Consider the following 20,001-nt stretch of genomic DNA (forward strand, 5'->3'; position numbering starts at 1 on the left):
TTTTAGATGGTCCCTGGTTTAGCATTGAACAAGATGGAGGCTGGATACAACTTTCTCTGACAGTAGAAACGTATAGATGCCTTCATCCGATGGGTGGTGGAAACCAGTAAAGGGATGCTGAATAGTAGCACTGCCATTGATTTTAGGGATGATGAGTAGAACTGCAGTTTCTGTTAAAGTCAAGACATTTTAGGTCAGGTGAGCGCTTGTCTGTCCCTTATTACTGCCTCAGGAAGGCTGATGAATGCAAGGTGCAGCAACCTCACACTTCTTTGTGCCCTTGTTTTGGATACTCCTACCTGGAGTACATATCATTGCTATCTGCTGTAAGAGCCATCACCAGGCACAAGCCTATGTCTGAGGGACAGGCAGAAAATGATATTTGTAAGAGAGTCACTCCACACCAGGTCTGAAACCTTAGACATTGGATTATCTACATTCCCTGTTTGGAAAATTACTATAAAAGAGTTACAAATCCTTCCTAATTTGTTCCTCTTTCAAGTTCTTCTCAATAAAGGAAGAGGGTGCTCCAGTGAGTGCTCAAAGGATTGCTACATGCCCAAGGCTGGTATCTTCATGATAGCCAGTCCTCCAAAGATGCGCGGAGGTAACCTGAAATCTACAGCTTGTGCAGGAGGAGGTGATGATCTAACTAGAGTCAAGAAGCCTATTTGGCATGATGAGAGAGGGGATCAGTGTGCTTGGCCTTGCAAGTGAAGAGACAGCCCAGTAAGAATATCAAAAGAGAGAGAGGCTGCACTATAGACAGATGTCTGCAGAGTAAACTTAAAACTATAGTTGATAACCCCCATGAAGTGAACCCGAACTAAACTGTTGGATGCATTATGCCATATAAGTTATTTGACAATACTGCACCTGCACCTAGTCAGTGTCTTGTCCCACATTATACAAGAAGGATTATAGATTCTGGGGAACTCAACCATCTGGTGGAAGGTACCAAATGGTGTATCAACTCAAGAAGGAATGCAAACAGGATTGTAGTATTGTGTCTGATTCTCATAATTATGTGTGTAGTAATAGGATATGATATGTGATTAAAGTAATTTATTTTAATGTCAAACATAAGCAATGGACTTGACTGGACAGTGTCCGTTGGTTGACTGGTAAGTTCTCTTGACTGGACAGTGTCCGTTGGTTGACTGGTGAAGTCTCAGCCTTTGTCCCTCAATCTACCTCACTGGGGATCCATTAACTCACTATTTGAGAGTGCAGAAAGAGTATACTTGAGACACTTTGCAAAGCTATAGTAGGATAGACCCCAGGACACCAGTTGCAAACAACCTAACCCAACCCGCCAAAGGCAAGCCCGTCTGCGCCCATCCGTGTCCGGACCGCAGCCAGCCATGTTGCTCAAATCCACAGCGATCTCTCTATTTCCTGGTTAATGGAATCACTATTGGCCTTGAACACAAACAACTGCCTAGGTATGGCCAAAGTTGACCTTATGTCAGAGGAAACTGAATACTGCTGTAATGTATGCAAATTAAAACTGATGAAAGAGGCAGGGTTGTTAAGAGGAAACACTCCTCCCAGGTCCCAGCACTAACAATCAGCTGGAAGTTAGAGCCTGCCTAATTAATTGTAGATGTAGATCCCTCCTATAGCATGCAGATGACATATGGCTCTCCCTAGATACGAATGGCTGGGATTTAATGTTCCTAACGGAAACCTGGCTACAGGCAGGCTCAACCCCTGAACTAATGTTAGCCCCCCCCCCCCCGGTTTTCAAATAGTGTGTGCCAACCGAGGAGAGAACAGGGCTGGGGGTGGAACTGTGGTTGTCCTTAGAACAGGTGTGAGATTACCTCAGAGAGATTGGATCCCATTGGGAATATTGAAGCTCTCTCCGTTTGCATTAGGCTCTCACCATCCACCTCCTTGGCTGGGCTACTACTATATAGACCCCCAGACTGCCCTTCCATTTACCTGTCAGAGCTTTGTGATATTATCGCTCAACTCTCCCTTCAGTATACCAACCTAATAGTCTTAGGAGATTTTAATCTACATGCAGTCGACTATAGTTGCGCCCAGGTGGCTCAGGTGTTGAAGACATTGGATGGCATTAACCTCGGGCAACTGGTCTCTGCACATACCCATAGGGTATAGCGGGCCATATGCTTGTTCTTATTTTTTCTGACAACGCAAACCTTAAAGTGGCGACCCCCGATATGTTTGGCCCAGTCTGACCACTTTCTGGTACTAATTACCTTTAACATAGAGACTAGGCCCTTAGCATATTGGACAAACGATGAAAAGAAAAGGGACTGGATAAAAGCAACCACAGAGGCCCTGGGGCCAGCGCTCCTAGAGTCTCTACCACAGCAGACAGGCGACCCAGATAAATACTCTTCTGGCTTCAACAAATGGGTCACGACTGCCTTAGATACAGTAGCACCCCTAAGGCTGGCCTCTAGGAAAAGCTGCAAACCTTCTGCCCCTTGCTTCTCTGAGGAACTAAGAAGGGAGAAGAGTTGTCACAAGAAGTTGGAAAGTACTTGGAGAGAGTCCTATAATCAGACAAACAAGTACCTATTAAAGAAGATTTGTAAACATGTCACCGGCTATGGCATTACAAGATGAGGGAACAGTTTGCCAGCTGCATTGAGAGTGCAAATAACACCGCCAAAGAAATCTTTAAGACTGCAAAACCTTTATGAACCCTACAGCCTTGGACCGCCCATTTCTTTCCTCTCCAGCTCTCTGCTCAAACTTGCTGGAATTTTTTTAATCTAAGATTCACAATATCTATTCTACATTTCCTCCAGAGAAGGAACCCTCTATCCCACTGCCGTAACCAGACTCTCATGCCTCAAGGTCAGATTTTGTCCCACCGATCACTGAGGAATCGCTAGATGAGCTACTGAGATGTTAGTAAGGCTGTCCGGGTGATTCCTACCCTGCCTGCTTTTTCAGTATGCTGGACCACTGGTTAAATGTCATACTTAATAGGATCTGGAACTCCTCCTTGAAATTCGGTATTTTCCCTGAGGCTTGGAAGCATGCATTCCTCCTTGCGCTTCTAAAGAAACCAGCAGCTGATCCTTAAGTTCAGACCTAGTTCTTTGCTACCTTCCCCTGCCAAAATTTTAGAGAGGATGGGGCATAAGCAACTGGCAACCTTCATAGAAATCAATGGTCTCCTACATGCTTCCCAATCAGGATTCAGAGCTGGCATAGCACTGAGACAGCTCATTTAAAAGTCTCTGAATCAAAACGAGAGTCTATGGACCGAGGCTCTTCTGCCATGTTGGTGCTACTATATTTATTGGCAGCATTTGATAAGGTAGCACACCCAATCTTTCCTATGAGATTAAATCAGACTGGAGGTCGTGTCACAGAATTGGCTTCGCTACAATAATTTCTGGAGAATCGCTCTCAACAGGTGTTTCTTTGTCTGTTTCTCTCATCGCAGAAACCTTGGAGGTGCTAGGTACCGCAGGGCTCGGCACTTAGCCCATTGATTTTTAACATCTACCACGCCCCACTGGCTACTCTAATTGCATCGTTGGGGGGGTTGAAAGTGGTGTGTTACACGGACAATATGCAACTGGAGTTCCCCTTTCAAGAACAGTCAGTGGAGGCTTTTCACAATTTCAAGGCATGCCCAAAAAAACATCTCGGTATGGATGAATAAGAACTGCCTGAAATTAAATGCAGAAAAAACGTCCTGCTTTTTAGCCAGCCCCCCCACCCCCCTCAACCCAGTCTCTGGTGGCCGTCTGAAATGAATCAACCCCCAATCCCCATTGAGTCAGCCAGAAATTTGAGAATCAGGCTGGATAGGAGCTTTCTTTCTCCACCCATGGATAACACATCTCTTCTACAAGTTTTTGGAAGATGAGGGCAATAGTGAAATTCATATGCTTCCTGCAGGAGGAACATTTGAAAACAGTGGTCCATGCTCCGGTTACTTCTCACTTGGACTATGCAAACAGCATATTCTTGGGGCTACCTGCCTAGCTAATGCGTAGACTACAAATCATCCAAAACTACGGCAAGACTGATCAGGCATGTACCTTTGCGACACCACATCTCTCTGCATCTGAGACAGCTGCATTAGCTCCCTGTAACTAGGAGGTTAGAGTTCAAGCCACTAATCTTTGCTTTTAGGGCTTCTAGAAGTTTGGGACTTTGGTATCTCCGGAAGAGGCTGCAGCCTTACCATAAAAAACGGGTCTATCTAGAGATCTAACAATCTGAGACTCCCAAAAGTTCCACTCTTAAGTAAAGCCCAATTGACCAGTAGATCTTTTGTGGTACAATCTACAAAACTCTGGAACTCCCTCCCACCTCACACGCACCTGCTGGAGTCAGAAACTGAATTGCGAAGAGCATTAAAAACCTGCCTCATTAAAAACCTGCCTCTTGTCAGTTCCTGCTAGAGCCAGGATGCCTCTGCAGAGGCAGATGTGCACTTTAGAAATTGCTTCATTCATTTATTCATGGTTGAGACCCAGTAGTCCCTGTCTGTTCTGTGGTGCATCAAAGAGGATCTAACAAACAATGAACATAGGAAGAAATGGGACAAGTAGCTAAGCTGCAAATTCAGGACCCAGCTTACCCGATCTTGTAATTGACTAAAAATGGTGTGATCCTTGGCAAATCAATTTAGGGCATGAGTTAGAGGTTGGCTGTTGGGTTACTCTGTCACAAACATGATTGATGGATATCCTGTCAGTGGTACTACATAATGCACCAGTAATAAGATGGGCGTGATATCTGTCACATTTGTGACGAGTAACCTGTCCTGCAAACTCTAAATCAGTAACTTAACCTATGCCAAAACATGTAAATATAAGTGAAATGTAATTGTGTAATTCAAAAAAGGTAAACCCTAATCTTTTATTTTCTCCCAACATTTCCCATAATGAGCAGCGGTCCATTGTTCCACAGCTAGGTTTGTGCTATATAAAAATACTAATACAAAAAATGTGATAGTGCACATTTATTTACCACACTTTGATCTTCTCTAAATGAGGGCCTAATAGTTATTACATCAAGGTAACATCCTGGATGTTGACAAACAAAACAAATTCCTGCATCACGCTTTAATAATTTGCTGCTTTTAAGAGACAAATGCAAGTCTAGTTTTCCCTGCCAAATTCCTCTGGAGTTTCAAAAGAGGGGCCAAATGTTCACATTAGGGCTGATTTACAAAAACATTCATGAGGAAGTAGTTACATGGCAGCTCTCTTGTACCTACTCTTTCTTGTATGTCGTAGTGGATTGTCCCTGAAACTCTATCTCCCCAGCAGTAAAAGTGCAAATATAACACCGTCATTTTTTATTTGTATTAATTATATCTGACTAGTTAATTAATATTCCAATTTTTTTTCCATTTTAGATACTTTAGAGACAAATCCCAAAAGCATGCTCGAGTACGTAAAACAGTACTACAGGACTACTCCTTTGTGCACTCTTTCTTTCTGACTCGGTCCCTTTACTTTTGGGATGTGTGTTTTTTAATAGTTTTCTTCACAAATAACTGATACAAATGGAAGTTTTCCGTGTCCCTTCTTTGCTCTTTTCTTATGCAAGCTTCCTGGAAAAGTTGATCTAAGTGTCAGAGAAATAAGCCACGCTGAAGCGTTCATATAAAGTCAGCAAGCAGCCTGCAGCCTGCGCTTTACAGGAGTTGATGGTTCACATCTGCTTTTCTGAGAAAACGTGTTACGAATTATGGCTCTATAATTTCATGGTCGCTCAGACCAACCCCGCGATCTAATAAGAGCAATTCTTTAACTCAGGCACATGAGTTCTCACTTAGGCCTCCGCCGAACAATCCTCTTGGAAAAGCTCAATAAAGAAAACAAAAAATAGATATTCCGAGCTAATCAGCGTGTACCCTCATAAAAACGAGTTTACAGCTGCCTCGATCAAAAATCGCAGAAGTATGACACGCTTTATCATAACGCAGAGTGCGTTCTGCTCAGTCTGCACCCTGCCTTGCTGCAGAGTGTGGGCATTGGTGAGTGTGGTGTAACTGTGGATAGTGACAACTCGAGACGTATGAAATATATGTTTCGATTACAGACGTCTAGCCACTAAACCCAAGGAGACCGAATCACAAAGGACTTCTGCAGTGGTGACGGAGGCCCCGCAGTCCTGGCGGGGGTCCTGGACCTTCCCAATAATTAACTGCTCTGCCGAGGTCCCGCCATGGGCGCGCGCCACACGTCGCCTGCTGCCACTGGGAGGACGCCAAGAGGGCGGATGGCCATTGTGAATCCGGCCCACGGATTCCATTCTATATTGCACAACATATCTTTATTTTTGGAATGCGTGCCTGGCGTTTTCATAAGCCAATTCTGCAACGCATCTCTTTAGGTTGATTTGAAATTGCCAAATAATCAAACAATGTTTAGATACCTGATCAGAATGAAGCCACACGAAAAAAAGCGAACTAGGTCCTCGGATGGCTGCGTTGCTCGGGAGCTCATGGTAACCCCATCTACTCGCTTGTTTTCCCTTCATAGTAGCCATGACATTGCAGCTAGAAGACTTACAAATGGACGGTCACCATGACAGTAGAGTTTTCAGCTGCCTAAAAAACGGACTATATTGCAAGTTCCGATGATTATGTGGTGCCCCGGTGAGTGCGCCCCCTTAATTGACAATCCTCCGCTTGAAAGGGTGATCAGGATGCAAGCCTGTTTGAGGAGCTACAGTGTAGCCAGTATTGCAGTTCACTTTTTGGTCTAAGGGGACGGGACTCCTAAGCAGTGGGCATGCAGAGGAATGACAGAGCTCCCTTGACGTCGAGTAAAAAGACCCAAACACCTGCTGGAATTATTGCTTTTTACATGGTTTCTGATGGAGTGCACACTGAGCGCCATATGCTTGTGGTGGGACCATTTGTTCTGAGCTGTTGATTAATAGAAGCGTTGGCTGATAAAAAGAAAGTCAAGAATGATTTATTTGTGCCAAGAAGTAGGACTTCTTGACGTGCACAGAAACATTTGTCTGCTCAGCGTGCTGGAGAGGCGGTGATAACACGTACGGAGAGAATTCTGCCTCAGCCACTAGTGCCTCCCATTCTGACCTGAGGGAGAAAACAGAGAAGATTAAGGGTCTGATTACGAGTTTGGCGCTCCATGGGGATGTCAAACCCATGGTGGCAGTCTCTGGACTGCCAGATTAGCGGGCCACCCACTGTATTGCGATTACGGCAGTAGGACCGCATCAGGCCCACCGCAACCTCCCGGGAACGTGGATCCCGCTGCAGTGGCGTGCAGTGAGAGACCTTAATATGCATGGTGATACCGTTGCAGCATATTAAGAGAGGGCCTACTATCTATTACAGCACTTTAAAACTAAATAGAAGCACATAACCTGGCTTTTTGTAAAAAGGATGCAACATATACTGTCAAACTAATATGAAGTATATTATATCTCTTATTTCAGATGTGAGGAACCCCCTCATTTTAATATATGTCTGTCTATGTATTTGTTTGGCCCTGATGAAGGTGATGCAAACTAAATAGTTCACCGAAACGTACGTAGGCCCTATATATCTGGAACTCCCGGACAAAGGAACATATAAGGAATAAGAACTAAAAGAAGAAGTAATATACAATATAGAACTCACCAAGTGGAAAAAAAATGGAAATTCATTTATAAAAGATCAAGTGGGATTCTCAGATGTATTGATGTCTTTTGTTGTTTTTTATTGTACTTTATTATTGGTATGAGTATGTGTGGAGTTAGAATGAATGATGTAGATTGAGTGATAGAGAGACCGACAACACTGTGTAGCTTTTATGTGGGGTTCAAAAATAAATTTGTCACTGTAAATATTGTCTATCTAGTCTAGAATTAAAAAAAAATGTTTTGCTCTATGTTAAAAAATACTAAAAAATGCTAAAAAATGTTTTTCTCGTTAACTATGAAAATGAAAATAAATGAAAAACTAAAGAATAATATGTCTATGTGAATACTTTCTATCAAGGTTGCATCTCTGAAAAATGTTTAGATTAATTCTACTTTGAAAGATTTATAGGTCAGATTAGAGGTTTCGCATATGTACTTGTTGTCTTTTTCTCCCCCTCTAGACCTAACAAACAAACTTGGGAGTACCCTTACTATAAACTTTTGTATCTCAACAGTCTTTACTGTAGGGTTGTTTTTGTCTTTGTAGTGCTGTGGGACACTCTTCATAGGTCCAGTGACCTTTGAGACATTAGGTTTTTTTCTGTGCACACCTACATATTGCTACCTTGTGCTTCTAACACATATTCACACAATCTCTTTTCTATTTCACATAACCTTCTCCAACCTGCCTTATCATAATCACTAATTCTCTTTTATAATGGATAATTTGACAACATTTGGGTTCTCTGATGAAGATTTTGCGAATATGCTGGCCAAATCTCTGGCAGTAATATAGTTAACACAAACCCTACACCTAATACCAACAGTGATTGGCTTAAATTACTTAACCTCAAGAAGAAGGCCAAACTAAAGGAATCACATGCGTTTTTCATGTGTGAATACAGAGTTATCCCAACAGGGCTTAGAGTGAGAAACATGCCTGCCCTCTTTGTTGAGGTGCGGAGATTTCTTGAGCGATGGTCACTCATTGAGAACCGTTGTTCAAGAGATTGGATGCTCTTAATAATTGAAACCGTACGTGAGATGGTTGCCATACTCCACAAAGAAATCCTAGAGTTAGAAGAGAAACTCAAAGCAAGTCCAGCAGTAGAAGAAGCCAAAAAAACATTACAAGAAAGAAACGAAGCGATAGTGGAATTTGATAACTATCTAATAAAAAAAGAAAACAGACAAGTTAAAAAAAGATATGCGTTGGTTTACACATGAAAAAATATACCCCTATCTCAGAACAGACTTCTACCAAGAGGGGCCAAATGATCAGATCCAATCTGGATCGAGGCCTTTTGATCAAGCACAGTATAACTCAAGAGTCAACAAAAGAGGAAGGGTTCTTAACTTTTCTGAAACGAACTCGTCAGAATCCGATTATGAAGGACAAGCAGGGGGTGAAGAAGCTGAATATGGTTATCATGATGGTAACCAAAGAGGATATTACTCAGGTAGGCCCAACAGAGCACATCAGCAGCCTTTTTTAGTGAGAGGCAGGGGCAGGGGCAGAGGCACACCTCGATTCTGTGGAACGAATACCAACTATTACCCCCAGCAAGACCCTCCACATCCTCAGCCCTATATGCGAACCAGGAAGCAACAATACTGGAGACAGTAAAGTTAGGCAATACATCTACAATTCCTATTTTTAACCTATCAAAGCATACTCTATCATCAGAGGAAATTAAGGTCCTGAGCAAAGGACTTTCCTTTGTCCCTAGTTCCTCCGTCAATCGGTGTAAAATAACCCAAGACATCTTTTCCTTTTTTCGCAAAATTAGGCAAAAAAAAATTTCTGTGATATAGAAACCAGAGAAGAAGAAGCAAATATGTCAGGTTGTAAACCACCATCAAATTGTACGCCTGCACTGGATATGTTAGGTCCAGAAGTGGGCATCTTTGAGAAGAATGTGATGAAGGAGTTGGAAACAATTTTGAAATACAGACCCAAGCCCCAGACAAATATGCAGGTTACAGAAAGCGAAGCTCTTAAGTCATTTCAAGATAATGCAAGTATAACTATCAAACCTTGCGATAAAGCAGGAGGCATAGTGGTAATGGACACCACTTATTACTCCGATAAAATACATAAAATGTTATCTATTGAAGAACATTACCAAAAGGTAAATAGGAGAAAACTTCTTGACTTAAAAAACCCACATAGAGGAAACAATTAATAGAGCTTTTGTGGACGGTTACAACTGCCAAAAAGAAATTGATTTTTTAATTAAGCTCAATCCAGTGACTCCTGCATTGTATGGTGTCCCCAAAACGCACAAAAATGTTTTAGACCCCCCTTTCAGACCTATAGTGGCATCAATTAACTCCAGTACAGAGCCACTTTCAAAGTACCTATATACTTTTCTATGTCCACTCACTACTACCTATGAGTCCTATATAAAAGATACAGGCCATATGATTTCCATATTGGAACATACAGCCTTCAATGAAGCATCACAATTGTTAGTGACGTGTGATATAGAATCACTTTACACTAATATCCCCCAGGACCGAGCTATGGATGCGGTAGCAGCGCTCCTGGCAAGGACACCGGGGCAAAGACCTGACAGTTTCCTTTTAGAGTGCCTGGAGATAGTCCTACACAACAATTTTTTTGAATACCAACTAGATCTCTACCAGCAAATTAAAGGAGTAAGCATGGGGGCGTCTTGTGCCCCCAGCATTGCTAATATCTATATGGGAGAATTTGAAATAAAACATATCTTTAACGAACTAGCCCCATTCTATGAGAACATCTCTAGCTGGCATAGATTTATAGATGATGTATTTTTTATTTGGTCAGGGACAGAATCAGCACTCAAAAAATACATGGAATGGCTAAACTTAGCCGATCCTAATCTCAAATTCACCAGTAATTGTTCCCCAAAACATGTGGAATTTTTAGATATCTGGATACAAAACACAGAGGGAGAGCTCACAGTCAGTCTGTATCGGAAACCCACGGCAAAAAATACTATATTAGAACATAGTAGTTATCATCCATCATGCCAGAAAGATTCAATCTCTTTTGGGGAATTCCTCACAATAAGGAGGAACTGCACGAACATGAAGGATTTCATGTCACACGCAGTGAAATTACAAGAACGCCTACTGGCACGAGGGTATCCAAAAAGACTAGTTCGCCAATCTTTAAAAAGAGGCAAATACTACAACAGAGACACTCTCTTAAATCAAGCTCCAAAACCAGAGAGTGAAAAGTTAGTCTGTGTTGTCAACCACTCTAGCTTAAATAATAAGATCAGACAAGTGATTTAAAAAAACTGGAAGATACTGAACACTAACGAGGAAACCCTACAACTCAGTAGACCTCTAGTGGCTTTCAGAAGAAATCCTAACCTTAGGGACAAACTAGTCCACAGTAGAATGAAAAACCAGGACAATACACGCCAAATGACCATTGATGGCAAACCCCTTCCAAAAGGAAATCACAAGTGTGGCACATGCCACGCATGTGAACAAGCCATTACAAGCCAAACATGGTCATATGGGAAAAAGTCAGGACAACTGCGAGAAATGACCAATTGTAAGACTGCGAATATTGTTTATCTCATACTGTGCCCATGCAATATAGGGTACGTAGTTGAGACATCTAGAGAACTAAGGGTCAGACTATCAGAGCACAAATCTGCAATAAAAACAGGAAAAATGAATGCCCCTATGGTAGTGAGAGAGCGCAAACTGATATAAATATATGAGTACATCACACTTACCTATAGAGAGCATAATTCATGAAGAGAAATGCCATGAGTGCTAATAGTATCTGAAATTATATTCTAAATGTATAGCTAATATAGAGATTTAAGTAGAAGTGGAACTAATACAGAAATGTGTGACATTATATGATTTTATTAGACGTGATTATTTTGAATCTATGTCGTGTAGCTGTTAACATATAAGATGGTCTGTGGTAAAACGCAGAACGTGGTAGGCCTCAGGGCCAGAGCTGGAGCTAAAAGGGAAGGTGTTTCTTTTCACGACACAGATTGTTTAACGTTTTTGGTCATTGCATTAATGGGCCATGATTTAGAGTAATGTTTTCCAAATAATAGAATAAGAGTTTTAACATGCTTTAATTAAATGAAGAAATTGAATGCTATAATCATAATGTGAAATATTGTAGGCCTGAAATGTTTTAGCATTGATTTACACGTACATGTCTGGGCTGAGAAATGTTGCAAGTTTTTTTTAGAAGACTATGAGAGTTGGGTTCTTGGCGGCAGATATCTGTCTGCAACAGGAAAGGGGGGATCCAATTATAAGTGAATGAATAGAGGCCTGTTCAGTAGACGGCCCAGACATGGAGGAGGGTTCTGGAATGTTTAAGGGGTATCAGCGGGCCGGAGAAGAGACTGAGAAGCAAGGTCAACTCTAACGTCTGAGGCCCAATACAAAGCATCATGGAAAAAGCCTGAAGTTGCACCACGTGAGAGGCGTTTCGCAAGGGGCGTCTCAAATGTTGTTGACTGTTTTGTATTAGGGACAGCACCCCTGGGTGGAGTTAGAGCAGAGACCTGAGGACCCTTTAGAGAGCGGATGGGTAGGCAGTGAGGGGTCATGACTGGAGAACTTTAGGTTTTCACCAAGAGACTTAGAGTGGGTGACTTCCCTTGGGGGTCATTCATTGCTGACACCTTTGTTAGGTTGGGATTTGGTTAAGTAGGGATACCATCTAGAACAGGGTAGGGACGCCTAACCTGTGTTTGTTTTCCTCCAACCTAAATGAAGGAGAGATATGCGTCTATGCTGATAGCTTTGCTATTTTTAGAACTTGTGTTAGTGATTTCTGTTGCTCGTCTGAGGGCTTTTCGAGAGCACATGTATGTAATTGGACCTGTGTATCTCGTGAATCTCATTCTGAGATGCTTGTATTTGCAGCTCATTATATCTTTACAATAAACTTTTGAAACCTAGAAGTTGTCCGTGATCTTTAAGAGTAGAGTCCTTTATTGGGTGAACTAACTTGCAGATAGGTGTACTGTTTCCTTCCAAGACAGGCAATAAAGGTTCAGTCGACCAGATCGAGGTTTGGATCAATAGATATAAGGTATCGATCAAAATCTCGCCCTTTCAGTTGGTAGCTATAGAGGATGGTTGCCTTCTTGAGGACGGTGACCTAGGCCAGGTTAGCTTACCCCAAGGCCCCTAGAAATCGATGATCGGAAGAACAGCCCGCAGATGAAGATCCGGATGACGTGAGACAGAAAAAGCAGCAGTATCGGTCGAGAGTGAGTATAAAGGGTTATGCGTGTTAGATTGCGGTGTTTTTGTATTGTGTCTATGTTGTAATGTCTGGCGGAGTTGAATGTCTGTAGAGTGACTGTGGAACAGGTTGTGAGCGCGCGCAACCGGTGGAAATCTTAAGTTCAAGGAGAGCTTAAGTGGTTCGGGTGTATCGGACACCCAGAGTAATTGTCAACTAGTGTGAAGGGGGTCATGAGGTACCATTGATCACCCGAGAGACCGAGATAGGGGGAACGTAAGAGTGAGTGCGTGAGTAACGGACGCTGGTCGGAAGTTACTGTGTGTGTAAGTAACCTATCAGAGAGACGATAGACATCTCGTCAGTTGTGTTGACAATTACAGATAGACTGTGGACGTACAGTCGAGAGAAGTGACCGCTTGGTCGGAAGTAGTCATTTTTCAGTGTATGAATGGGACGCATGCATAACCGGGAGACGAGTTGAGAAAGGAGGGGTGCTGCTGCGAAGCGGAGAAAAGAGACGTCAGGTGGTGTCGCGCAGTGATTGGCTGACAGGAGAAAGACCGCGCTGTGATAGGCCAGCTAGCGAACACGTCATACAGGGTCGCGACGTGATTGGCCAACAGGAGAAAGACCGCGCTGTGATAGGCCAAGCTAGCAAAGCCGCGACAGGATTGGTGGATTGTCATCAGGAAGTAAACAGAGTAGCGAGGCTGAATTTTGTGCGCATAATTATGAAGTGTTTTAAATGGTTGAAAGCGCTGTTTAAGAAAGAGAGGCGAGGATCGTATGAAGGGGAAGAAGCCCCGCCGGAGGGTACGCCAGCTCGTTATATGGCAGTAAATGTTGGGTTGCATACGATCCTTTGGATATCAGAGTGGAGTAAGATTACTGAAGGAAACGAGGAACTGACGTTCCCGAAGTACGGGACGTTCAGATTAGAGGTGCTACATCGATTGAAATCAGTCATGACCTCAAAGAGACCCTTGCCTAGACCAACCCAGTTTGAAGCCCTTGATGCCTGGCTTAGGGCAGCGCATGAAAGGAATATGAACAGACGACAAGAAAGGGTGAAACGCTCGGTAAGGGCAGTACAGGATGCCAGGTGGGATGCGGATGCTAAAAGATGGAGAGTGCATAATTTGGAAATAAATAAACTGTACCCAGTGTTAGAGGCGCAAGTAAATAAAAGCCCCCTAGAAGAAGATGATGAGAGCGAAACAGAGGACAGCCTGATAAACAGATTACTGACAGACAGGCCACCCCCGTATAATAGAGCAGGGGGAGAGGTCGAGAATACTGAAGGAGAAAAGGGGGGCAATGCAGGAGAGCATAGACCGCTTCCCAGTTCAGAGTGGGATCCTGAGCCAAAGAAAGAGTTGCTCCAGCCTAGTCAGGTGCAACAGGTAGTCGGTAGGTTTGTGGTACAAAGAGCGCCGGAAACGGAAAGCGCCACATCCTACCCATTACCAGATGCACTACAGGTACCTGTTACCATAGGTCCTATAATATCGATATATGACCAAGAGAGAGCAAAAGGGGAAGAACGGAAACGGAAAGACAGAGAAAGAGCAGAGCAGGCAAGGAGGAACGATACCACTAATTCCCCAAGTCAGATGCCGATACCCAGAGAGTGGAGCACCCCGATGCACACAGCAGGGGACCCAGGAGGAGATCCTGGGGGCCCTAGATGGCCAATGGATCTGAGGGGATCTGGACGAAAATCCTTTCAAGAGCTAAATGAGTACATGAAGCAGTGGGATGAGGCAGTGAAGGCTCAAAAGTGCATCAATGCTGCAGAAGCAGAAAGGGAAAGTCAGGACAGCAGAGCACGAACTCACTGCGGGGCTGGGGAGAGTAGCCCGGAGTGGGACTGTAGAGGGAGTAGGGGAGTCACCCATTGGGCCCGGAATGGAGGTAGAACAGACCTGGAAAACGGGGGCCCCGGGAGTGGAGGGGTGGCGTGCCCAATACTCAGTGAAGGGGAGAGGAGAGCGCAAGAGTACAGGAACAGCTTTAAGTGTCCACACTGTGTGCCTGCCACCAGAGAACAGAATGGGAGTTGTGAGAGGTCGCACCATAGTCCCTGTGATGACAGAAATGAGCGCAGCCCAGGGAATATGGGGAACCAGGAAGGATCGTATCGGATACTGAGCGATACGAGGCAAAGGGAGTGTAGCGACCAGAGGGAAAATAACAGAGAGATGTGCGGTGAGAGGAGAGAAGAAGATGAGAGTGGGCAGAGAGAGAGTAGGGATAACAGGCCCGTGTTCCATCACCTTCCAAGATCGGATGGCCGAGCATGGGACCTGGAGAGATGGGAGCAAGGGAGGCCACCCATTAATTCTCCTGAGCCCAAACGCAGAGCTCGAAGTTGGGATGGTAGGGAGACCAGTGAGCCCCCTTCAAAAGACATATTGCGAGCTGAAATAAAAGCCAAGAGACTTGATGTCTCCAGCTTAAGGTCAGATCTGGATGACATGGTAGATGGTACCCTGCCTTTAGAAAGAATGGAAATGTATGAACAGGATGAAATACTGTATATGGCAAAGGACATCACACGAAAGGCGAGAGCAGTCCATGAGAAGTTAGTCGAACTAGCAGGCAAATATATGGTGGACTTGTCAAGAACCAAAGCATTACAGGGTAACCACAGGCTACATTACTCAGATCGGGACCTAGATGAGAGGAGAACGATTGGGCTGAAAACACACATAAGGGAGCTGATTACTGGAATAAGGACATGGAGGGCACTAGATAAATGGGAAGAGAGGTGGTCCAAGAAAGGGACCGGCAGAAGAAGCATGATTGGTATAACACCAGGACAGCAGGGAATAGAAGCTTACCCTTTGCGTGAAGTTGCCAATGGGAGCTATGTACATGTCCCTTGGAGTAGGGGAGATTTAGCTGCTTTTACCACATCTTTCCCCAAGTTACGAGAGAGCCCCGTGGAGTGGTACAAGCAAGTCGAGAGGTTTGTAAAGATCTCAAAAGTCCTATGGATAGATCTGAACACGCTGTTTGACATTGTAGTACCAGGAGATCTGTGGACAGCATGCAAGGTTAGCGCTGAGTGGCCCACAACGGAGCCAGAGAGAGATGCTAGGACTAATGGGCCGTCCGAGATCGTGATGGCAAAATTCGAGAGAGTGATGACTTGGCTGAAAGAAAAAGTGCCAATGCAAGACATAGATTGGGTCAGAATAGACAGAACGAGACAGGAACCCAAAGAGACAGTCCATGAATATTACGAGAGATTGCTGAAGGCGTTTAAACAGTATAGCGGCTTGGATGTAATGGATCCAAAGGACATAGGGCAATTCGTGTCCAAATTCGTCCTGGGACTGAGACCGGATATTAGTTTAATGATTCAGCAACACTCGATTTGTTGGCAAAGTAAACCCCTAGATGAAATACTGAGATATGCCAGGTACTGCTGTGATGAGGTAGACTCCAAGGCTAAGAAACTAAAAGAGAAGCTGATGGTGGTACAATTGCAGACAGCAGGAAAAGGGGGACCGCAACAACAGCAGCAAGGGACAGGTACAGGAGGTAAGAAGCAGTACAGTCAGAACAAGGGTAATGAGGAGAGTACTACCTTTAGACCCAGAGTAGACATAGCTACCTTGAAGAAAACGACTAGGTGCCACCAGTGCAACGAGTTGGGGCATTGGAAACGCGAGTGCCCTTACAATGTAGAGATCGGAGAGCAAGAGATAGAGGAGGAAGAGGTCCAGAGCGCACCTATGAGAGGGGCGACGCCATACCAAGGAAAGGTGCTCAAAGGGGGGGGGGCTCCTCCCCGAGCCCAGTTCCCGCAACCTCCTCGAGTAGGGAGTATGGGTAAGACCTATAGACAAATGCCCCTGTTTATGGAAGGGGAAGAATGCTATTATGTGGACCCATTAACCGGACAGAGAGTGGAAAGAGAAGACTGCACCCTTGGGGCAGCCTTAGAGGTAGATCAGAGGGGACCCTATGTGGAAGCAGAAGTAGCAGGGTGCCCTACGACATTTCTGGTGGACACAGGAGCCACTAGATCCACGATCAGATCAGCTGCAGTTCCAGACCTGCCCATGTCTGGAGAGACCATACAGGTGGTAGGGGTCGCAAACAGGAGAATAACCAGCCAATTGACAGAACCGGTACAGGTGAAAATAGGGAAGTACAGCGATGAGCACCAATTTGTGGTTTGCGATTCAAGCCCTGTGTGTCTGCTAGGAAGAGACCTGTTGTGCAAATTGAATTGTACTATATATTGTACACCCCAGGGAGTGGAGGTATTGACTAATGATGATGATGCAGATTTCAAAGTTGCAAACTCAAGAATATGTGTGGAGCTGTACCCTACTTTGACAGTAGACGAGCTTCCCTGGGATTTGAGAGAGACAGTGGCATCAGAGGTATGGGATTTCACTGGGGAAGAGATTGGATTGGTCAAAGGGGTGGACCCAGTGAAAATAGTAGTGAAACCGCATGCTGAGTTCCCAAGAACACCCCAGTATAAATTGACTCCAGAAACGATTGCAGGCATAAAACCCGTGATCGAGTCCATGATTAAACAGGGAATACTGAAAGAAATCGTGGGTAGTCCATGTAACTCCCCGATTATGGGTCTGCAGAAACCAAATGGGAAATTTCGGATAGTGCAGGACCTTCGAAAGATTAATAACATAGTCGTTTCATGTTGTCCAGTGGTACCGAATCCATCAGTGATACTGTTTCAGATTCCATTCCAAGCTGAGTGGTTCACTGTGATAGATCTTTGTCAGGCTTTCTTTTCGATCCCTTTGGACGAAGATAGCCATTTTCTTTTCGCATTTAAGCTGGAAAATCGCGTCCTAACATGGTGTCGTATCCCTCAGGGGTATACAGAGAGTCCATCGATCTTTAACCAGCTTCTGAAGAAAAATCTTGAAAGTCTAGTGCTGCCCCAGAAGTCAGTTTTGGTCCAGTACATAGACGACCTCCTTGTGGCGTCAGACACAGAAGAAGCTTGCAGGGAAGACTCCATTGCTTTGTTAAATCACCTAGCTGCCAATGGGCATAAGGTATCCCCGGGAAAATTGCAGTACTGCCTGACAGAAGTGCAGTACTTGGGACACAGAATTGAGAAAGGCAAACGAAAAGTGTCACCAGATAGGATAGAGGCGATCATGAAAATGAATGCGCCTCAGACCCAGAGAGAGGTCAGGATGTTCCTAGGGATGGTGGGTTATTGCCGACAGTGGATCGTGAACTTTTCACTGAAAGCAAAACCTTTGCAAAAACTGACGCACAAGGAGGTGAGTGATCCGGTACCATGGGACAAAGACTGTTTGATGGCATTCTTACAGCTGAGAGAGGACCTGTGTCGTGCTCCGGCATTGGGAATGCCTGATTACAATAAACAATTCTTTCTTTACTGTTGTGAGAGAGAAGGTTGTGCGTTGTCTGTGTTGGTCCAAATCCATGGGAATGCCCGTAGACCAGTTGCTTATTTCTCAGCTACTTTAGACCCAGTAGCCGCAGCGTTGCCCGGATGTCTCAAATCCGTTGCTGCAACGGGTGTCAGCATTGAGAGATGTGAAAATATCGTCATGGGGCACCCGTTAGAGGTGTGCGTGCCACATTCTGTTGAACTGTTGATGACCAGGACCAAAACACAGCATCTGACCAATAGCAGGCTCACGCGCTATGAGCAAGTTATTCTTGCTGCAGAGAACGTGACCCTCAAGAGATGCTCTGTTTTGAACCCTGCTACCTTAATGCCACTTCCAAATGATATTGATGATGATGATGAATATACAGACCATGACTGTCTCGATGTGACTGAACTATGCACCAAACCCAGACCCGACATCGTAGATGAGCCACTGACCGACCCAGACGAAGTTTTCTTTGTCGATGGCTCATGTGTAAGAGACGAAGTTGGGCAGTTGAGAGCAGCTTATGCTGTTTGTACAATTGAAGGAGTTGTGGAAGCAGGGTGCCTGGAAGGAGTAAACTCCGCTCAGGTAGCCGAGATTATTGCCCTAACACGTGCTTGCTTAGCAGGCAATCAAATTCGAGTCACCATCTACACCGACAGCCAATACGGGTTTGGGGTAGTTCATGATTACGGGCAGTTGTGGTCTCAAAGAGGGTTCATGACTTCTTCAGGCTCTCCCATTCGCAATGGAGAGTTTGTGCGCTTGTTGTTAGAAGCATTGCAATGTCCAGCAAGTATCGCAGTTGTAAAGTGCATCGCACATACCAAAAATGAGGACTTTGTTTCGAAAGGCAATAGATATGCTGATGAAGTTGCGCGGTATTGCGCAGAACAAGGTTACTCTTTCACAGAGGTGGATGTGGGTGGAATAAATGTAAGAACTGAATTAGCCATGATACTGGAAACTGTTGATACTTGGGATGAATTGTCAACCATGCAAGAAAATGCTCCTGATTCAGAAAAGGAAACATGGGTAAAGGCAGGATGTGTAATGGGTGAGACTCATTTTTGGGTCTCAGCAGACGGCAGAGCAGTGTTGCCCAATGAGATGGTGAGTCCAATGGCTAGACTCATACATGGTCCCGTACACTTAGGGAGAGATGCTATGCTGAGAGTGTTTAGACAGACTTGGTACAATCCTAAGTTTAGAATAGCAGCAGAAGCAGTGTGCCAGCGTTGTGTGACCTGCCAGCAGCTGAATGTAGGGAAAAGAACACCAGTTGCACTAAGTCACATAGGAAGGTCTGGAGGTCCATTCAACAGAATGCAGATAGATTTCATTGAAATGCCAAGATGCAACCGCCTCCGCTATGTCCTGGTGGTTGTTTGTGTGTTCTCCAGATGGGTTGAGGCATACCCTACACGTAGGTGCGACACCCTCACAGTGGCTAAGTTACTGCTTAGAGAACTTATCCCTCGTTTCGGGGTGCCGGCCTTTTTGGAATCAGATAGGGGAACACATTTTAACAGCGAGCTTGTGAAGATGATTTGTGTTGCACTGAATATAGACCAAAAGCTCCATTGCAGTTACCGACCAGAAGCCTCAGGAATTGTGGAACAAATTAATGGCACGATCAAGTCCAGAATAGCGAAAGTTTGCTCCTCAACGACCCTGAGTTGGCCTGATGCCCTGCCATTGGTACTCATGAGCCTTCGTAGTACCCCAGACAGAAGAACAGGGTTGTCACCA

Source organism: Lissotriton helveticus, chromosome 4_1 (genome assembly GCF_964261635.1).
Source record: "Lissotriton helveticus chromosome 4_1, aLisHel1.1, whole genome shotgun sequence".
NCBI classification, from domain to species: Eukaryota; Metazoa; Chordata; class Amphibia; order Caudata; family Salamandridae; genus Lissotriton; species Lissotriton helveticus.